At 38.7% G+C, this 11,688-nt stretch overlaps 1 non-coding gene across 1 annotated transcript; it reads right to left on the reverse strand.

Annotated features, from left to right (window-relative positions):
* Nucleotides 1–401: 401 nt before the first annotated feature.
* Nucleotides 402–508, reverse strand: LOC145599945 (small nucleolar RNA R71). Its single transcript, XR_014104189.1, has one exon. It is a non-coding gene; the product is annotated as a small nucleolar RNA R71 (small nucleolar RNA).
* Nucleotides 509–11,688: the final 11,180 nt, after the last annotated feature.

Below are 11,688 nucleotides of genomic sequence, written 5' to 3' on the forward strand. Positions count from 1 at the left end.
CTCCAGATTAAGAATCAGAGATGACAGCACCTAAGAAAATCAGCGATTACTCGCAACCGTCCCTGACGAATTTTCCACACCTTTCGCCTAGACCAGATCTCGAGGGAGTCCGATTCGAGATCAAGCCCCAATTCATAACGATGATAAAAAGGAAGCAGTTTAGTGGAGCTAAGAGTGAAGACCCTAATCTTCACATTGCAGACTTCTATCAATACTGCAATACTATTAGGCAGAATGGGGTTACGCAAGACCAGATCATGGAGATTCTTTTTCCCTTTTCATTATGTGGAAAAGCTAAATTGTAGTTTAATAGTTTGGATAGAACTGCACTTGGCATTACTAACTGGGAAACTCTTGCTTTGAATTTTTATAACAAATATTACCCTGTAGAGAAAACAGCCTTATTGAGAAGTGCAATTCAGAATTTTGCCCAGGAGCCAGATGAAGCATTATATGAGGGTTGGGAAAGATTCAAGGATCTGCAGAGGGAGTGTCCCCACCATAATTTAGCAAATGGCAGTTAAGTCAAGCTTTGTACAATGGATTAGGAAATGCATCTAGAACGATTCTAGACTCCGCGGCTAGTGGTAGATTTATGAATCTTAATGTTGATGATGCAGGTCAGGTTATTGAAGATATGGCGATACATAATTCCCAATATGAGAATTCTAGAGGCTATGCGAATAAGGCAAACACCACGTTGATTCAATATCCTTTTTGCAAGCCCAACTTACTTCTATTTGCCAAAAACTAGATAACCTTAGTACTACTGTTCCTAATTTTGTTGCTAATGTTTCTGCTGTTGCTAATAATTCTAACGAAGCTTTTTGTGAAAATTGTGGAATTGTGGGACGTTGGGAGCAAGATTGCAGGAGCTCTATGGAGCAAGTTAATGCCTTTCAAACCTATAGGCAAAATAACCCATACTCCAACACCTACAATCCTGGGCTCCGAAATCATCCATACCTATCCTATCGGAGCACCAATGTGCAAAATCCTTCACCTCCACAACAACCACAACAAGCACCCCCTCCACAACAGAAATATTACCAGCCTCACTCTAACCAAAAAGCCCCAGCACAAACCCCTACTACATCTTCTGACCCTGCTTTGTCAGAAATTAGAGCGATGCTAACTAATATGCAAAAGTATATGGAGAGTAGAGACCAACAGATTGACTCAATTATAGCACATAATAAGGTCATGGACACCCAAATTGCCCAATTATCTTCTACTCTATAGGCTCGTCAGCAAGGAGCTCTACCAGCACAGGAATTCAACCTACGGATCATGCAAATGCAATTACTCTAAGGAGTGGTTCACATTACGATGGGCCCCCTATGCCCAAAGAGGATGAATCTGATTCAATTAAAATTGCTAATCCTGATTCCGTTATACCTGATGTTTCTGCAGGGCTATAGGGTAAAACTAACATATCTGATAATACATTGTAGGGTACAACCTCAGGGAAGGATGCAACTCAGGAAAAGAGTAGGGAAGCAAAACAACCTATAATCAAGCTACCATTCCCAAATCGTCAATTGAAAACTAAGTTGGATAAGCAGTTTGGTAAGTTTTTGGAGGTTGTGAAAAATTTGCAGGTAACAGTTCATTTCACAAAGCTTATTATACAGGTTCCTGCATATGCTAAATTCATGAAAGATATTTTGACTAGGAAAAGGGCCTTTAATGAGGTAGAAATTGTAGCTTTAACGGAAGAATGTAGTGCTTTATTACAAAATAAATCCCCTCCTAAATTAAAGGATCTCGGTAGTTTTTTTTATCCCTTGTCATATTGGTAATGTCTTCATTGATAAAGCATTATGTGATTTGGGTGCTTCTCTAAGTGTTATGCCATCGTCTATATGTTCTAAATTAAATATGGGTGATTTAAAAGTTACTAATATTACTTTGCAAATGGAAGATCGTTCTGTTAAATACCCCTTAGGTATTTTAGAGGATGTCCCTGTTAGAGTCGGTAAATTTTTCATCCCTATTGATTTTGTTGTTTTAGACATGGCTGAGGATACACAAATCCCCATTATATTAGGTAGACCTTTTCTCCATACCGCATGAGCCATAATATCACATGTAATTTAGGGAAAGTTTTGAAAGGTCCTATGCTAGAGGAAAATTGTTGTTTGATTGATGTTATAGATATAATGGATGATATTTGTGAAGGTAGCTTACCACAAGTTCTTGCAAGGGATCCCTTGGAAGAAATACTTTGTGGAGATTTGTCTGCAAATGATGCGAGTATCTGGAGTAAAGAGGTAGATGCCATCGAAAAAGCTCTTGCCATAGAAGAACTTGATCCCAAAGAGAGTAAGAAGGTAGTAAAATTGGTTCAAGAATCAAAACCTGCAGAGGTGAAGAAACCTGAACTAAAACCTCTCCCTTCTCATTTAAAATATGTTTTTCTGGATGAGCAGGAAATGTACCCTGTGATCATTAGTACTGCACTTGATGACCCACAAACTTCCCAACTTCTAGAGGTTCTTAGAACCCACAAAAGGGCAATAGGGTACAGTATTGATGATCTCAAGGGTATTAGCCCCGATTTTTGTATGCACAGGATACATCTAGAGGAAAATTACAAGCCTTGTATTCAACCCCATAGGAGGTTGAATCCTAATATGCAAGAAGAAGTCAAGAAAGAGGTTATGAAATTACTTGATGCAGGTATTATCTATCCTATTTCTGACTTTAAATGGGTAAATCTTGTACAGGTGGTTCCTAAAAAGGGTGGGATGACTGTTATTAAAAACGATAAAAATTAATTAATTCCCACTAGAACTGTTACAGGGTGCCGTATGTGCATTGATTATCATAGATTAAATATCGCCACTAAAAAGGACCATTTCCCCTTCCCCTTTAATGATCAAATGCTTGAGAGGTTAGCTAATCATAAGTTCTTTTGTTATTTGGATGGGTATTCGGGATTTTTCCAAATTCCAATTCACCCTGAAGATCAGGAAAAGACTACATTTACATGTCCTTATGGTACTGTTGCATATCGTAGAATGCCCTATGGTTTATGTAATGCCCCTGCTACTTTTCAACGTTACATGATGAGTATTTTTTTTTGATTTCATAGAGTCTATTATGGAAGTCTTTATGGATGATTTTAGCGTGTATGGTTCTTCTTTTGATGCATGTTTAGTAACTCTCGCTAAAATATTGAAAAGATGTGAAGAATGCAATTTGGTTTTAAATTGGGAAAAATGTCACTTTATGGTGACAGAGGGAGTAGTTCTGGGTCACATTGTATCTAATAAGGGTATACAGGTAGATAAGGCTAAGATTTCTGTGATTGAGCAATTACCTCCCCCAGTTAATGTTAAGGGAGTTAGGAGTTTCTTAAGTCATGCGGGGTTTTATCGTCGCTTTATCAAAGATTTTTCTAAAATTGCTAAACCACTAACTCAGCTTTTACTCAAGGATGCCCCTTTTGTTTTTACTGACGAGTGTCTTGAGGCTTTCAATAGGATTAAGCAGGCTTTGATATCGGCACCCATCATATGTGCACCCGATTGGAATTTCCCTTTCGAAATCATGTGTGATGCAAGTGACTTTGCTTTAGGAGCCGTGCTCGGACAGAGAAAGAACAAAGTTTTGCATGCTATTTATCATGCAAGTAAAACTTTGGATGCAGCCCAAGTCAACTATGCCACCACGGAGAAGGAGTTTTTTGCTGTTATTTATACCTTAGAAAAATTAATATCATATCTTGTTGGTTCTAAAGTTATTGTTTTTACTGACCATGCAGCTCTGAAGTACTTAATAGCCAAGGCGGAATCAAAGCCTAGGCTACTCCGTTGGGTTCTTTTGCTATAAGATTTCAACATTGAAATAAAGGACAAAATGGGTGCAGAGAACGTAGTGGCAGACCACTTGTCACGGATCAAGTATGATGAGGGTAAGGATTCTCTTCCTATTGATGATTCTTTCCCTGATGACAACCTGTATGCAGTTGTAAAGAAACACCCTTGGTATGCTGATTTTGCCAATTATTTAGTGGGTGGTACTCTACCTCCCGACTTGTCCTACCAACAGAAAAAGAAATTCCTTTCTGATGTTAAACATTATTTTTAGGATGATCCTTTTTTGTTTCGTGAGTGTGCAGATGGATTATTTCGCAGGTGTGTTTCCGAATGGGAAGTCCATGGCGTACTTAATAGTTGTCACACTTCACCTCATGGAGGACATCATGGTCCAACCAAAACGGTGGCCAAGATAAATGAGTCAGGATTTTATTGGCCCACCATGTTCAAGGATGCTGACATTTTTGTGCAAGCTTGTGACTCTTGCCAAAGGACTGGCAACATCTCGCGGTGGCATGAGATGCCTCAAACTGGGATTTTGGAAGTTGAAATCTTTTATGTTTGGGGTGTTGATTACATGGGACCGTTCCCTTCTTCAAATAGGAATCGCTATATACTTGTAGCCGTTGACTATGTATCCAAGTGGGTTGAGGCCATTGCCACTCCTACCAATGATACCAAGGTGGTCCATAGGCTTTTTAAGAAGACCATTTTTCCGAGATTTGGAGTACCTAGAGCCATAATCAGTGATGGAGGATCCCACTTTCATGAGCGGAAGTTAGATACCCTCCTCAAAAAGTATGGTGTTTACCATAGGACAGGTTTAGCCTACCATCCCCAAACTAGTGGCCAAGTTGAAGTTTCCAATCGTGAGATTAAGGCCATTCCGGAGAAGGTGGTAGCAAAATCGAGGAAAGATTGGAGTGATAAATTGGATGAAACCCTTTGGGCATACAGAATTGCATTCAAGACCCCAATAGGTACTACTCCATATAGACTTGTGTACGGTAAAGCATGTCATCTTCCTGTGGAATTAGAGTACAAGGTATATTGGGGTATTAAGGAGCTCAATTTGGATGCTAAGCTAGCGGGAGAAAAGAGGCTACTTCAACTTAACCAACTTGATGAGTTTAGGTTGATGGCTTATGATAGTGCGCGTGTCTACAAGGAGAAGACCAAGAGATGGCACGACAAGATGATCCTTACGAGAGAGTTCAAAGAGAGTGACAAGGTGTTGTTGTTCAACTCTAGACTTAAACTCTTCCCAGGAAAGTTAAAGTCAAGGTGGTCGGGTCCTTTCACTATAAAAAGGGCTAACAAATTCGGTTCTGTAGAGTTGTTTGATGAGCATGGTAATGAGTTCAAGGTTAATGGCCAAAGACTTAATTAAGTTACACCATGAGGGAGCTACGATTGGTGCGGTTGAATTGCTATACCTAATCAGTTCCAGTTCACCCTGAGACACATTATGGTAAGAGGGTCGTGCGGAACCTAGATAAACAGCGCTTTGCGGGAGGCAACCCGTATTTTTCTTGCTTTTTAGTTTTCGTTTTCTTCTTTTTCTTGTGAGAGGAGAGAGAAGGGAATTTAATGAGTTTTTGGTACAGTTTTGAGGAAAAGAGTTAGTCAAAAATTGAAGAAAAGAAGGGTTGAAAAAAAATCGTCCAAACTAGCTTAGGGTTACACCAAAGGTAATTCCTTCACGGTGGTTACACCGCCCTACTTTAGAAGCTTTAGGTATATTTGATTATCTTAGGAGATTTTTGAACGATACTGGTATGCGAAAATTTGTTGATATGCATTATGCCACTTATCGTGAATTAACTTGTGAATTTCTATCTTCTTTGTTTGTTCAAAATCATAAAAATGGGCTAAAATTGATATTTTGGTTAAATAATAGAAATATTACTTTAACTTTTGTTGAATTTTGTAAATTGTTTGATTTGGAACCTGATTTGGATCGACATTGGCATGCTGATTATAAAATGGAGGATGTGTATAATGTTTTAACTGGTTTTCCTCCACCTAACGCACAACGTGCTAGTGCTAGGCCAATTTATCACCCTGTCCCCAAAATGTGGCAAAGATTTGCCGGTGTTTGCTTTCTAGGTAGGAACGAACCCCAAAACTGTCAGACCAATGAACTTACTGTAATTGGCCATTATGTGTACGGGTTCGGGAAACTTAACATAGCTAGGTATATTATCCACCACCTAGGTAGGCATGCCACCGCTAGCAACATCGCCACTACCCCCATCCGTCTAGGTGGCATTATCACTAGGATAGCCATCAATAAGGCCGGTTTTATAGAGACCAGACCCCACCGTATGACTAACTGTGGACCGGATACCTACATGACTGCTATGTACCTAGAGGAGTTGGGGTGGTTGAGTGTAGACGGCCATCAGATCACCCACTGGTGTATTAAGGTAGGAACTGAGCAGCCTTTGCCCATCTTTCCCCTACCTAACCCTGACTTGACCGCCTTTCCCCCCGAGCAGGATTCTTACACCTATGACCTTTTAGTTGCCCATGCCCGAGGGGAAGTACCTCTCGTTCCACCACCACAGCCACCACCTGAGACTGAGCCCATAGAGATTCCACCATCACCACCCCGCATGTCTCACTCCGTTCCCCATGTCAACTCTGACCTAGTTTGGGACCTTCAGAGTATAGGTCAGGCCCTAGGCCGTATTGAGCACCCATACTGACCTTAGGAGGATGGTAGGGTCCATTGACCATAGGCTGGGGTACCTCGAGAGGAATTAGGGTAGAGGGCTCTACCCCATATATGATGATTATGCTCGTCGGGGCAACATTCCCGACGATGCTATTTACCCTGATTGGTTCCAGCCTCCACCCAGGGATACGATAGGGATCCCACTGCCCATGGTATTTACACTGACTATTCTTCCTTCCATGGGTACGGCTAGGACATTCCTTTTGGGGGACTGGGGGGGTTTCATGCTAACTATTTTGGTGGTAGCTCTTCTGGTGCAAGTGGTGCAGGTAGCAGCGGAGGAGGGGGATTCACCCAGATGGATGAGGATGAGGAGGATTAGCAGTGCTGGGCTAGTTCCCGAGCCAATGAGGACATTGTCTGATTCTGGCTTGGGGGAGATTTTTGGATTTGGTATCTTTCCTTTTCCCTTTTTCTTTTATTTTTGGTGTGTTTTCTTAGTGTAGATTTATTGCTTTCTAGTGTAGTTTTTATTGCTTTCCTATATGAAAAACACAAGAAAAAAAAATTGAAAAAAAAAAAACAAAAATACGTTCCAATGAATTATAAATCATGCTTCCCTGTGCCCCATACTTGAGAAAATTTGTTTTGATTCTTGGTATATGATGATGAGCATTGTAGATTTGTTGTTCATGATTTGAAGTTTGATTGCTTGGATTCCTAAACATGCGTCAATTTTGTCCAACTACTTGTGAATATAGTGCTTGACTAGTTGATTTGGTTAGGAATGTGTGTTATTTCCTGGTATGTCAATGAATTTGAGTATTGGTTTGCAACTATGAGTAGTGTTTCATGACTCGTTATTATGCACATGAGGAGGACGAAGGCGTTCATTCTTTTAGGTAGCATTCAGAGAATTTAGATACATTAGTTCCCTTCTTGCTACCCATGTTGTTGCTTGTGCCCTTTTATTGTTTATTAACCACATTACAAGCCATATTTTCCCCATTGGTTACTAGTCCCAAGCTTGGCTTGGGGGAGCTATTAGTGAGTGAGGTGAGGGAGTTTGTAGTGTGCTTATTATTTGCACAATTTGGGTGGGTTTTGAGAAGTAATTTGTTCTTGATCATATTTTGTTTTGTTGAGTTAAAAGTTGAATTATCTTGGAAAAAATAAAGTATGATAATATGAAAAAAAAAAAAAAAGAAGTTTAAGGAAAAAAAAAAAAGAGCAAAAAAAAAAGAAAAAAAGAGTTTGATATTCAAATGTTCTAAGTGAAGGTTGATCAAAAGAAAAAAAAAAGTTGAGTTTCAATGAGAAATTTCAAAGTTTATTAGTTCAAAGTTTGTTTATTTACTCAAGTTCTACATTGTTATATTTTTATGAGTGAAATTGTAAGAGTTGGGATTGTTTATATTGTTTGGAGTTGTATTTGGTGGATTGTTGTTGGAGTTGGTTATGATGGAGATGTTGATCATTACTTATTTTGATCATGGGTTTTATTAGGATTTGACTCCCTTAAATCATAGCTTTTCTCTCACATATTCCCAAATATTTCCTACCCTTACCCTAGCCTTACATTACAAGTTTTAAAGACCTTCCGACCTTGTGCATAGAGTCGTGTAGATGTGAAAGTGTTGCTTATCAATGCAAGTTATGACTTGACATATTCCGAGTCGTCTATTAGGTTGAGTGTATGTCTTTTTAAACACACGAGTGTTGTGAGTTTGGGAGGGCATTGTTAACATTAAAAGGGTTGGGTTAAAGAGCAATCGAGTACATCTTTTACTCGCCACATAAATGAGAGTTGAGTGTGTGAGCAATAGTCTTGAATTCTATATGTTCATGTGATTTGCTCTATTTGACAATTGTTGGGGAGGATGAGTGATTGGATGAATGAGATTGATTGATGTTAAAGCATGTTCATTAGATTTGCCTTGAATCGTTTGTGCTTGATTTGATTATTGGGGTGTGCTTGATTTGATTATTGGGGTGAGGCTTGTTTTATATATTCATTGATGAGCTCTTTGCTTAGGGACAAGCAAAGATTTGGCTTAGGGGAGTTTGATATGTCTATTTTAAATTGCATTTTACCCCCGTCCGATCCCTTGGTAGTGTTTTTGGCTCTTTCGAGCCACTTTTATTACTAATTGGTGTTTTCTAGTGTTTTCGTAGTTTTGGTTGAGTTTTGTAGGGAATTGCACTTTTGGAGCATTTTCCTTGGACTTTGTAGAGCGACTACGAGCATTATTGGAGGAGCACGACCATCCTTTAAAGCCCAAGATCGGTTAGAGTTATCGAACCGGTGATTAAGGGCTCGGTACTTGAGATTCTGAGGCATTTTGGACCGAGTATTAAAGACCCGAAGAGGAAATTCGGATTGGGCCGAAGAATCGAAGCCCAATCGATGTCCAAGAGGTGCCCAAGTCAACCGCCCGGTGCCATTGTGCGTCGCCCGAAGGCGCACCCGGCCGGGCGGGGCGGATAAATCGAGGAAGCATCTCTCGCCCAGAGGCGCGCCCGACCTGGCGCGAGAAGGGAGACCCGAGCAAAAAGGCGGGCCCGCCGGGCGGTGTGGCGCCCGACTGGGCGCGTGTATGTGATAGAAATTTAGGCTCCAGATTAAGTTGTTTCAACTTAGGATTTCTTGCTTAGTATAAATACAATTTTGTAAAGCAAGTTTAGTACCTACTTTTACACACTCCTTACTTTTATTATCTCTGTACTTAGATTATTTTCTCTCTCTAGATTTTCTCTCAACTTTTACTTTTGTTCTTGACCCCGCTTTGTAATTCCGTCGATTCGTAACGATTTCTTCTTTATTAATTTCAGTAATTTTATTCCTTCAATCCCTTATGACTTGTTTAATTGCTTTGTTTAGTTTATTTTTAATCATGTCTGAGTAGTTTACTTTCTAGGGTTTATGGGGATCTAATAAATAATATGAAGGGGTAATTTATGGTTGTTGATTGTTAATTCTTAATTAATTTCCTATTGATTGTTTTAATGCTATGCAATTAGATTTGGCCAGGTTTAATTGTATGAGTTTAGCAATATTGATTCGAGATTTTAGAGATGAGAATTGATGTTTAGGCTTAGTTTCAATAGGCAGAGTAATTTATAAATGGTTAGGTCAAGATTGATTCGAGAGATGAGATTTAATACATGTAAATTAACTCTGTGATTGTAATATGTAGCGAAAGCGCTTTATGATCTGATTAATTGATGATTGATTGTTATATTTTACCCTGGAATATTGTTTATTAGTGAACCTATGCCCTAGGCCTTTTAATATTTGATTTCTCCCTACTTTATTTTCCCTACTCATATTCTTAGTAGTATAGTCTTTAATTACAACAACATTGGTTACCCTGATAATTTAGATTATAATAATTAATTAGGAGTAGAAAGACTTGTTTTCCTGTGGATTCGACCCTACTTCTCTATCTATTTTAGTTAGAGGACTTAGGTAATTACTTTTGATTAGGGGATACGACTTTACCCTGTCAGTGCACTCCATATAATTTAGTAAAAATTGATAAAAATAATCCCAATTACCATCCGTTCGCTCAAAATAATCGCGACTTTGGATTATTTTTAAATAATCGGAACTTTAAGGGTCATTCGCTCAAAATGGTCCCAATCGATAACATAACCTGTTATAACAGGTTTAGGTGACATGTTTCACCACATGATTGGTTGAAAAATGAAAAAATCAAAAAAAAAAAATCAAAAAGAAAAAAAAAAAACTAGCTCCCCAAACTCACCAACAAGTCAACAACAGCCCTACAAACAACCTACAACCACCACCAATAGCGCCAACCACCAAAAGCTCCAGCGTCCCAGCAGCACATAAATTGAGCCCAAATCGCCACCACAAATAGCGCCAACCATCATCACATCGCATAACAATAACACCAATCTGCCACCCAATTGCTCTAATCCACCATCAATTGTAGCAATTAGGCTGCTAAATACATCAATTCCGGCTTCCAATCGAATCAACAACTTCGATTTGTGCTCAAATTTGAATATCCAACGGTACGATGGGCCCATGAGTGCTCTCGAGACTCGTAATGATGAAATCACAAAAAGTGAAATTTGCTACTGTCGTCAGCGCCGGAGCGAGGGTAGGGGTGTTCTGGGCGCCGATGGGGGTGGGGCGGGGGGACCTGCGCTAGGCTTTAGGGAGGGAGCTGCCGAAATGGTGGTGGTGATCGTTGATGTTGCGCGGGAGTAGGATATGGGATATTTATTTATTTTTTTTTTAAAAAATAAATTTTCAACCTATTTCGTGCTGTCACGTATTACTTAAATCTAAAAAAAACCACTTTTATAGATTAACGGTCAGTCAGCCACTTGGGATCGATAGGCTTGATAAAAGCGAATGACCCCTAAAATTTGGATTATTTAAAAATAATCCAAAGTTGGCATAATTTTAAGCGAACGAGCGAAAATTAGGATCATTTTTAGGAAATTTTGCTAACAACTACCATTTAAATGACCTCATCTTTGAAGAACTACCATTATTATTATTATTATTTTTTCGAAAAAACTACCATAAAAACACAAAAACTTTGAGTGGCACTACCACTTTTGGTTTTCCGGCAAGAATATCCGGTTGGAGAGGTTCATTTTATATAATTTCGACCAAATAACCTATATGAAATGATAAAACGACTCTTATATTAACCCTAAATTGGACAATACGATTCGATTGCTCCAAATACCTCAATTTTCTTAAAACCCTAAATTTAATTTTTTTTAATTATGAACCTTAATTTAAATTAAAATTGAGAAATTAAATTAACTACAATACAAAACTAAAAGCAATTTACCTATAATTGTATTTAGCCACTGCATATTTCAACCACAACTGATTAAAATTTTATAAATTAGGCCACACCAACCGTAAATTCTTGCCGGAAAATTAAAAAACGGAGGAAGTATGTGATAGTGCCCCAGATTTTGTGATAGTCAAAGATTTTGTGTTTTTTTTAGTAGTTTTTTCAAAAAAAAAAAAAAAATTAAAAATGATAGTTGTTCTTGAAAGTTGTCATATAAATAGCACTTGTTGGCAAATTTTCCCTTATTTTTATTCATTTTTCCTATAGATTTAAAACTGTTAGCAACGTCTTCCGAGTGAGTCTGGGCGCATAGCACCTATGGGCGAGTTATGTAAAT

The sequence above is a fragment of the Chenopodium album genome, chromosome 20 (assembly GCF_948465745.1).
Source record: "Chenopodium album chromosome 20, dcCheAlbu1.1, whole genome shotgun sequence".
In the NCBI taxonomy this organism is placed as follows: domain Eukaryota; kingdom Viridiplantae; phylum Streptophyta; class Magnoliopsida; order Caryophyllales; family Amaranthaceae; genus Chenopodium; species Chenopodium album.